Source organism: Topomyia yanbarensis, chromosome 2 (assembly GCF_030247195.1).
Source record: "Topomyia yanbarensis strain Yona2022 chromosome 2, ASM3024719v1, whole genome shotgun sequence".
In the NCBI taxonomy this organism is placed as follows: Eukaryota; Metazoa; Arthropoda; class Insecta; order Diptera; family Culicidae; genus Topomyia; species Topomyia yanbarensis.
This window is the reverse complement of record NC_080671.1, coordinates 254,865,852-254,876,870: the sequence shown is the minus strand read 5'-3', so window position 1 is coordinate 254,876,870 and position 11,019 is coordinate 254,865,852. Positions and strand designations below refer to the sequence as shown.

The 11,019-nt window shown below is 40.6% G+C and overlaps 1 protein-coding gene across 5 annotated transcripts in view; it reads right to left on the bottom strand.

The window, feature by feature from the left end:
* Positions 1-11,019, bottom strand: part of LOC131683083 (integrator complex subunit 3 homolog) — an 891,455-nt gene that overhangs the window by 782,228 nt on the left and 98,208 nt on the right. The gene's annotated exons all lie outside the window — the stretch shown is intronic.

The following is an 11,019-nucleotide window of genomic DNA, read 5'->3' as shown; positions in this document are numbered from 1 at the left end:
ACAGATTAAGATCTTAGAATGCAAACAATTGTATACCGCAAACACCGAGGGAGGTAAGACTACCTACTCTCTATCAGGCTCGCTTCGGGTGACATTCGCCGGGTCCTCTCTTCCCAACTATATCCTCCTTGACAGGGTTCGCCTACTAGTTCGTCTGTTTGTACCGCGGGTCATGAGCTGCAGCAATTGCAAGCAGTTGGGCCACACAGCCACATATTGTGGAAATAAGAAACGATGCGGCAAATGCGAAGGAGAGCATGATGATGACTCTTGCGACAAAGAAACTGAAAAGTGTATTTGCTGCGGGGGCCCTTCACATGCTCTTAAATCATGCCCTGCGTACAAGCAGCGCGGGGATAAAATTAAGCGCTCCCTTAAGGAACGCTCAAGGCGTTCTTATGCAGAAATGCTTAAGAATGCTTCGACATCTGTCCTGTCCGAAAATCCCTATGCTGGTTTGGCTAACGTTGAGCAAGAATCTGACGACCCACGAGAGGGAACATCTTTGGTTAACCCAGGGGAATCCAGGAAGAGGAGAAATCCAGCCTCCCCTACATTGCCCCGTAAGGGTGCCAAGGTGTCGTCCACTCAGAGTGCGCCATCTACAACCAATAAATCCAACGGAAGTGATGCACAAAAGCCGAAGCAATTTGCTCCAGGACTTGGAAATATTAATTCTAACAAGGAGTACCCACCACTTCCAGGGACACCAAAAACCCCAAGTGTCCCCTTTTTTCAAACAGATACTCAGTCCAGTAGCGGACTAATGAAATTTTCTGACATAGTGGACTTAATTTTCACAGCTTTCAATGTTACTGATCCTCTTAAAAGCCTTCTGATACGTTTTCTCCCTATAGTGCAAACATTTTTGAAGCAGTTGACTACTAAATGGCCCCTCCTTGCAGCGATCGTATCCTTCGATGGCTAAGTCATCGAACGAGGTCACCGATTCGATCACTGTTCTACAGTGGAACAGCAGAAGTATCCTCCCGAAAATCGATTCCTTTAAATTTTTACTAAATAGTTTAAAATGTGATACTTTCGCATTATGTGAAACTTGGTTAACTTCCGATATAAATCTCAACTTCCACGACTTTAATATAATTCGTCTGGATCGAGAAAACCCCTATGGAGGAGTACTTTTGGGGATCAAAAAGTGCTATTCTTTCAACCGAATTAACCTCCCTTCGACACCAGGCATTGAAATTGTCGCTTGTCAAGTTTTAATCAAAGGTAAAGACCTTTGCATTGCTTCCATCTACATTCCTCCTAAGTTAATAAAGATAAAATACGCATTGTCGTTGGTAGTCTCAAACAAGCCAATGCAATTGCTTCTTGCGAGCTTTTTACGCGTGAGTATAGAGCGTATATTCCTTCAAAGGAAATTGAAATTGATGGGGTCATCACAGAATCGAGTTTGACTGTTGATGACTTAATTAAGCATGGGGTTGGTCGTTTCAAAGACACCATACTTAAAGACGTAAAGATACTTGAATGCAAGCAATTGCATTCAGTATCACACGAAGGAGATAAAAAAGTTTATCGACCGTCTGACTCGTTTCGAGTGACTTTCGCTGGGTCTGCGCTGCCAAACTATGTCATTATCGATAAGATTCGTCTCCCTGTTCGCCTTTTTATCCCTCGTGTAATGAATTGCCTTAATTGTAAACAGCTTGGCCACACAGCCACTTACTGTTCCAATAAGGCACGGTGTGGCAAATGTGGGGGTTCTCACCAAGAGGATACATGCAATGAAAATTCAGAAAAATGTTTAATGTGTGGAGAAAACTCGCATGAGCTCCCTGCATGCCCCATTTATAAATTGCGCGAGGATAAAACTAAACGATCCTTGAAGGAGAGGTCTAAGCGCTCCTATGCAGAAATGTTGAAAAATGCTACCCCTAAACCCATCTTCTTAGAAAACACTTACACATCTCTATTTTCGGAACAGTCTGACTGTGATGGAGCGTGCGAAGGTACATCATTTGTTTTACCCGGAAATTCCAGAAAAAGAAAACAGTCTTCTTTTCCCAAGCTGCCAAGAAAGGGCCTTAAAATTTCTCCACCAATAGGCAAACTGCGCCCAAAACCGAAAAATTCCGATTCAAAACCGAAATCAATTCCGCCCGGTTTTGGGAACGTACAATCCAAACAGAACACCATTACTGGAAATAATAAAATTTCGACTTCCTCTGAGCCTCAGCCGGGGGTAGGATTATTGAAATTTTCTGAAATTGTTGATTGGATTTTTAAAGCATTCAATATTTCTGAACCACTAAAGAGTATACTTTCAGCTTTCCTCCCAACAATTAGAACATTTTTAGAGCAGCTGATTGCTCAATGGCCCATCCTTGCAGCAATTATATCTTTCAATGGTTAATTCAACTCCTAAGGTGAAAGACTCCATCACTGTTTTACAGTGGAATTGCAGAAGTATCATACCAAAAATTGATTCCTTAAAAATTTTACTGCATAATTTGAAATGCGATGCTTTTGCTCTATGTGAAACATGGCTTACCTCAAACATTAATTTCAACTTAAATGATTTCAACATTATTCGCCTAGACCGAGACACCCCGTATGGAGGAGTGCTTCTAGGAATTAAAAAGTGCTATTCTTTCTATAGAATTACCATCCCCATGATTGCTGGTATTGAGGCTGTAGCAGTCCAAACGAATAATAAAGGCAAAGACATGTCTATCGCTTCTATATATATACCTCCCAAAGTTCAAATTGGACAACGTCAAATTTTTGAGGTAGTGGAATCCATGGCTGCTCCGCGTCTGATACTGGGAGACTTCAACTTGCACGGAGTATTGTGGGGTTCCCTCTACAATGATAATCGATCCTCTTTGATATACAATGTTTGTGACGAATTTAATATGACAGTTTTAAATATTGGCGAAACAACACGCATTCCCAGACCTCCTGCACGTCCAAGTGCATTAGATCTATCTCTGTGCTCGACATCACTTCGGTTAGATTGCACGTGGAAGGTTGTACCTGATCCTCACGGTAGCGATCATTTGCCAATCGTTGTTTCAATTAACAGTGAGTTAGGCCTTACGAATTCAATCAATGTTCCTTACGACTTAACACGAAATATTGATTGGAAAACATACGAAACATTAATTTCCACTTCTCTTGCTTCGACAGAAGAGCTACCCCCTACCGAAGAATATGAATTCCTAGCGGGTTTAATTATTGAAGCAGCAGAACAAGCCCAAACGAAATGCAATCCTGGAATCACAATAAATAGACGGCCCCCTAATACTTGGTGGGACAAAGAGTGCTCTGATGCATATGAAGCTAAACAAGTTGCCTACAAAGAAATTATGAAACAGAAAGGGGGTATACGTGAGAACTTTGAAAATTATTTTATTTTGCAAAACAAATTTGACAGTATACGTCGTGCCAAAAAGTCTAGTTATTGGAGACGCTTCGTTGATGGCTTGTCAAAAGAAACATCAATGAGTACTCTTTGGAACACAGCTAGAAGAATGAGGAATCGAAACGTGACTAATGAAAGCGAAGATTTTTCGAATCGTTGGATATTTAATTTTGCCAAGAAAATTTGTCCAGATTCTGCTCCTGCGCAGAAAATCATTCGTGATGCTCCCACAAGTAACGATTTCATAGATTCGCCTTTGACAATGATGGAATTTTCAATTGCACTCCTCTCATGCAACAATAATGCTCCGGGACTAGACAGAATTAAATTCAACTTGGTGAAGAATCTGCCTGACCTAGCAAAAAGACGCTTGTTGAATTTATTCAACAAATTTCTTGAGCAGAATATTGTCCCGCGTGACTGGAGACAAGTGAGAGTTATCGCCATTCCAAAACCGGGAAAACCAGCCTCCGATCATAACTCGTATCGACCGATTGCAATGCTATCCTGCATCAGGAAATTGTTGGAAAAAATTATCCTACGACGTCTCGACAATTGGGTTGAGGCGAACGGCTTGCTCTCAGATACCCAGTTTGGTTTTCGGAGAGGAAAGGGAACGAATGATTGCCTGGCGCTACTTTCGTCAGAAATCCAACTCGCTTACGCAAAAAAAGAACAAATGGCGTCTGTGTTCTTAGACATAAAAGGAGCATTCGACTCAGTCTCCATTGATGTTCTCTCGGAGAAGCTACATCAATGTGGTCTTTCACCGATATTAAATAATTATTTATACAATTTATTGTCAGAAAAGCACATGCATTTTTCATATGGCGATTTGGCGACACTCAGAATAAGTTACATGGGCCTCCCACAAGGCTCTTGTCTAAGCCCCCTTCTCTATAATTTTTACGTGAATGACATTGATAATTGTATTGTCAGCCCATGCACTCTAAGACAACTTGCAGATGATGGGGCGGTTTCTGCCACAGGACCTAAAGCCATAAATTTACAACAACCATTGCAAGATAGCTTGGATAATTTATCAATTTGGGCTTTAAAGCTGGGCATCGATTTTTCTACGGAGAAAACAGAGTTGGTCGTTTTCTCAAGGAAGCGTGATCCAGCTCAGCTTCAGCTTCAGTTGGTTGGTAGAACGATAGCCCAAGTCCTGACTTTTAAATACCTTGGAATTTGGTTCGATTCTAAAGGCACATGGGGAGGCCACATTAGGTATCTAATAACGAAATGCCAACAAAGGATAAATTTTCTGCGAACAATAACTGGATCATGGTGGGGTTCTCATCCAAGTGACATGATAAGATTGTATCAAACAACAATACTTTCAGTAATGGAATATGGATGCATCTGTTTCCGTTCAGCTGCGAACACTCACATTATTAAACTGGAACGGATACAGTATCGTTGTTTACGAATTGCCTTAGGTTGCATGCAGTCGACCCATACGATGAGTCTTGAAGTACTAGCGGGAGTTCTTCCTTTAAAAGACCGATTCTGGGATCTCTCCTCTCGTTTACTTATTCGATGTGAGGTTATGAACCCACTGGTAATTGAAAATTTTGAAAGACTTGTCGAGCTTCAACCCCAAACCAGATTCATGACAGTGTATTTCAATCACATGTCACAAGAAATAACGCCTGATAGGTATGTTCCCACATACGTCAATATACTAGATACTCCTGAATCCACTTTATTCTTCGACACGTCCATGCAAGCAGAGATTCGTGGAATTCCGGATCATCTACGCTCGCGGGAGATCCCTAAAATATTCACAAGTAAATATCAACACATAGACTGCCTTAAAATGTTTTACACTGATGGGTCACGAATCAGTGAGGCCACTGGTTTCGGTATTTTCAACAATAATTTTTCAATTTCTCTCAAACTTGCAGAACCCGCCTCTGTTTATATAGCGGAACTAGCAGCAGTTCACTATAGTTTGCAAATAATACTTTACCCCCGAACCATTACTTTATCCTCACTGATAGTCTCAGCACAATTGCAGCTCTACGCTCAAAGAGGATTGATAATCAAAATCCATTCTTTTTGGGGAAGATACGAGAATCTCTGAGTATCCTAACAAGAACATGTTATAAATTTACCCTAGTGTGGCTCCCCGCCCATTGCTCTATTGCGGGAAATGAGAAAGCTGATAATTTAGCCAAGATTGGTGCACTAGATGGTGAAATATATGAAAGACCCATCGCTTACAATGAATTTTATAGCGCTTCTCGACAGAGGACACTTGCTAGTTGGCAAACGTCTTGGGACAATGGAGATATGGGACGATGGCTACACTCAATTATCCCTAAAGTATCAACGAAGGCATGGTTCAAAGGATTGGATGTAAGTCGGGACTTCATCCGTGTGATGTCTAGGCTCATGTCCAATCATTATACTTTAGATGCGCATCTCCGTCGTATTGGGCTCGCTGAGGGTAATCATTGTGCTTGTGGAGAGGGTTACCATGACATTGAGCATGTTGTTTGGTCCTGCACTGAATATCGTGAAGCCAGATCACAATTAGTAGATTCTTTACAAGTCCGAGGAAGACCAATCCATGTTCCTGTTAGAGACATCCTGGCGTATCGCGATCCTCTATACATGGAACTTATCTATCATTTTCTAAAAACAGCGTCTGTCAAAATTTAATTAAATTCATCTCCTCATACTCTCATCCAAGGCTAATCATTCACCAATTAAAGTGTCCTAGAATATTCAGTTTTTAAATTTAGGCAATAACAGAAAAAAAGTAAATAAATACACCCGAAAATACTAGATCATTATGAAATACAACAATGTAAGGAAAAAAGCAAACAATAAAGTGATTTTAGTGTTAGTTTTAGACAAATTACTAGTATAGTTAAAATTAGTCTTAAGGATTTTTGTAACGTGCTATGTAAAAAAAGAAACTGGCGTAAAAAGCTTTTGCAAATGCCGTGTCAAATAAACTTATGGAAAAAAAATAGTGATAAGAAACATAATTTTGTAATGGCAATCTTAGGAGGTAGGACACAAAAGACTTTTTGACACAAATTTTTCTAATGACCCGCGCAATCGTCTTGATGATGCGTCTCTCCGAGGCAACATCAAGCTCAGTAAGTAAGGGGACATGCAGCGCCCCTTGAACATCGTCTGCAAAAAGATGTACACTGCAGCCTTGTAATTAAAATGGCAAATCGTTGATATACAATGAAAAGAGAATAGGACCGAGAACTGAACCCTGTGGCACTCCAGAGATGATTGGTAACATCTCTGACAATAGTCCGTTATTCAAGACAGTTTGATATCAATTTACGAGGTAAGGATTGATTAAATTCACAGCTCTGTGACAAAACCCAAATTTTATCCTTAGTTTACGGTATAGAGATGAATGAGAAATGGTGTCAAACGCTTTAGAGAAATCTAAGAGTATGAGAACTACTGAACCACCATCATCTAGAATTAAACCAATGTCATCGCAAACTTTCAGAATAGCAGTTTTAGTGCTATGTCCTGCACGATATCCAGACTAATGTGGTGTCAATAATTTATTCCGAGATACATGGCTACATATTTGGATTTTAATAATTCTTTCCAATGCTTTTGACAGCGCGCATAAAATACTCACAGGACGAAGATTTTCTAAAGTATTTATTGCCGATTTCTTTTTGATTGGTACAATTTTCGATACTTTCCATGCTCTTGGATAGGTACTTGTTTTAATTATCTGATTAAAGATATAGTGTTGTGTTACGATGTGAAAGTAAACGAGGTGCTATCGCAACTAACACTTTATTAAATAAATACATTTAATTAAAAATACACGTCTCGTGTTCAGCCGGCTGTGGATGTCTGACGTCTCTCTGCTAGCCGGTGGTATTGATTACATCCGGTTGGATGACAACTGCTGCTTGACAACTGTCGATTGGCTGCTGTCGGTTGACAATTGTCGGTTGACAGGCGTGAGCGTGCGAAGAATAGGGTCGCACTCCAACACCTCCCCTTTTAGTAGAGCTGGTACGGCTCGTAGCGGATCGGTACAAGTCGCTGTCTCGAAGAGCGACGTAGGAGCGCTTCATCTGGATCAGGTCCCCTAACTGGAGCTCGTGTACGGCGTTGCTGGCTAGCCGGCTCGAAGAGCTCTCGTAAGAACTCTCGCTGCAATTCGTTCAATCCTTCTGGTTCAGCTGGCGGTGGCGCTATTACCGTGGTAGTGGCATCTTCAGACGGCTTAATACCCCAAGCGCCTAAAAGAATATCAAGAGGAATAGTCTGCTCTGCCTGATCTGGTACTCCATTGCAGTCGTCATAGCGTTTCCACAGCTGATTGCTGTGTGAGCGGATTATTCGTTGCCAATCCGGGAGCCACACATTATACATGACTTGCCCTACGCGTTCCAGGATCTTCCCAGAGACCCAGCACCAGTTGTTGCCTTGGTGCACTTGAGCATACACTTTGTCTTGCGCGTCAAAGTTCTTCTCTTTCGCACCATGTTTTGTGTTGAACTGTCGGTTCTGCTTGCTGTTATTGTCCTTTATGAACTTGCTGGATGGACGAAGTAGTTCTAAGGACGTTCGCATTGGACGGCCAAGAAGGATTTCAGCAGGTGATTTTCCATCAGGTGTACTCCGACAGGGTGTTGATCTGTAGCAGCTGAGAAAGATGTCGAGTGCTTCATGCAGGTCTTCCCCTCCTGCTTGAATTTTCTTGACAGTCCTTTTGAAGGTGTCAACAAAACGTTCCACCTGCCCATTGCTTTGTGGGTGAAATGGTGCCGTTTTGAGATGCATGATCCCATTTGCCTCGCAAAACTGTTCAAAGGTGTCACTGGTGATCTGCGGGCCGTTGTCCGTCACCAAAACTTCCGGCATCCCAAATCTTCCGAATTCTTTGCGAAGACTCGAAACGGTAGCAGCTGTGGTAATGCGTTTGGTCGGAATGATTTCCGGCCACTTGGAGAATGAGTCCACAACTAGTAGGAAATAGGTGTCGTTAATACGACCGGCAAAGTCCGCGTGTACTCGCTGCCAAGGTTTCTCAGGTGTCGGCCACGATTCAAGCTTCGTTTTTGGGTTGGCCTTCGCAACTGAGGCACATTCTTGACAAGCACGCACAAAGACTATGATTTGATCATCGATGTTTGGCCAGTAAACATAATTGCGTGCTAATGATCTCATACGATCGATACCAGGGTGCCCTCTGTGTAGTTGCTCGAGTACTTTCTGTTGTAATTTCTTCGGGATGACAATCCGTTCACCATACATCAAAACATTTTGCGCCAAGTATAGCGAATCGCGACGCGCAAATAGCTGCTGGACCTCTGGTGTTCCGGAGAGAGCTTTTGCGTCACTTGGCCATCCTTCATGTACGAGCTCCACGACTTTCTGCAACGTCCGGTCCTTGCTGGTCTCGGCGGATATCGTCTTAAACGACACAGGGAGACGCTCGATGGACTTGCAGACAATGCTGCAGATAACTGTTTCCATCTCAATCGATGCAATGCTGTGTTCTTCATAGGGTTTAACATGCGAGTTAATTAAACGCGAGAGAATATCTGCATGTCCGAAATGGTCAGTGGAAATGTACTCAATACGGAAGTCGTACAGAAGCATGGTTAGGGCCCAGCGTTGGAGGCGGTTTGCTGTATATGGCGGAATACCACGCTTTGAACCGAAAATCGCTAACAACGGCTTGTGATCGGTCTGAAGAACGAAATGCCTTCCGTAGATCATTCTGTGGAATTTTGTGACAGCGTACACCTGACCCAGGGCTTCTTTCTCGATCTGGCTGTAGCGGGACTCGGCTGGAGTTAAACTTCGGGATGCATGATAGAGGGCTTTCTCTGATCCGTCTGGAAACCGGTGTGCGACGCGGGCGCCATTTCCCACGTTTGAAGCATCTGCAGACACAAGTATTTTAAGGCGAGGATTATAGTGCGTCAGCATGAGCGGGGATTGGAGGATTTCCTTAAAACGATCAAAGGAACGCTGGCAAGCATCAGACCACTGGAAACTGTTACTTTCCTTAAGCAGTTCATCCAGCGGTTGGCGAAGTGTGCGCATTTCGCGGATATATTTCCCATAATAGTTGATCGCGCCCAAGTACGATCGAAGCGTGGGAACATCATGAGGTGAGGGCATGTTAACGATAACCTCAACCTTGTCTGGGTCGGGACGGATACCGTCCGTATCAAGAAGCTGGCCCAGGTACTTCACCTGACGCATAAAGAAACGACACTTCTCGAACTTGACCGTGAATCCGTACTCTTTTAGTCGCTGCAAAACACGATACAGATTCTGCTTGTGCTCCTCGGCGGTGCGACCACCGACCAAGATGTCGTCGAGGTACGGAGACGTACATGATAGTCCACTCAGCATGGCATCCATGATTTGTTGGAAAGCGCCGGGAGCGCTCTTGACCCCAGGGGAAAGTCGGTTGAAACGATAGAGTCTCTTGTGTTTATGTTATGTTTAATTATGTTTCTTTAAGCATTGGAAGTGGATCATAGAATAAAATTGATATTGATTCTTAATATTTCGTTTTAGTAACATTGACATTAAAATTTTTTTGCATGTATGTTAAATCGAGGTCAAAAATTACGTTAAATCGTGAGTATGTTAAATCGAGGTATACCTGTATATATTTATATATATATATAACTGCTATATATATATATATATATATATATATATATATATATATATATATATATATATATATATATATATATATATATATATATATATATATATATATATATATATATATATATATATATATATATATATATATATATATATATATATATATATATATATATATATATATATATATATATATATATATATATATATATATATATATATATATATATATATATATATATATATATATATATATATATATATATATATATATATATATATATATATATATATATATATATATATATATATATATATATATATATATATATATATATATATATATATATATATATATATATATATATATATATATATATATATATATATATATATATATATATATATATATTTATATATAAATATAAATAAATAAATAAATAGTGTTTTATTATATTATATTATATTACATTATATGGTTTACGTGGTGAGGAGGGTGCATCAGGGCATCGTTGAAGTTACAACTGGACAATGAATGCCAATCGGAGTCAAGGAGGAAAAGTGTTTGTCGTTCGCGACAGATAAATTTCTCTCCAACAGTTGTAGACAATTTAACGGTCTCTCCTTTAAATAAACCATCTCGTGGAAAGCTTGTCAAGTATCGCGAAATTCGTTATTCAATTTGTTGGATCATATTATTGGAAGGAGACTCTTTGATTTCCGCGGATACTGAGTAGGTGTAATTGCCTGCGGCTCCGCTACCCCCTCTTGGCCCTTCGTACAGCGGTATGCTGAATGCAGAATGGTAACGAAATTTGAGCGTACTGTAAAGTGAAGTCGCATGTAGAGCAAGAGTCAAGCTGGGATGGTGGCTACCAACATACATACATACATACATAATAAGTCTTATATAAATAAAAGTTTAAAATTTCAATGAAATTATCGATTACAGAAATGTTTATTTACTACCTTTTTGATTTTCA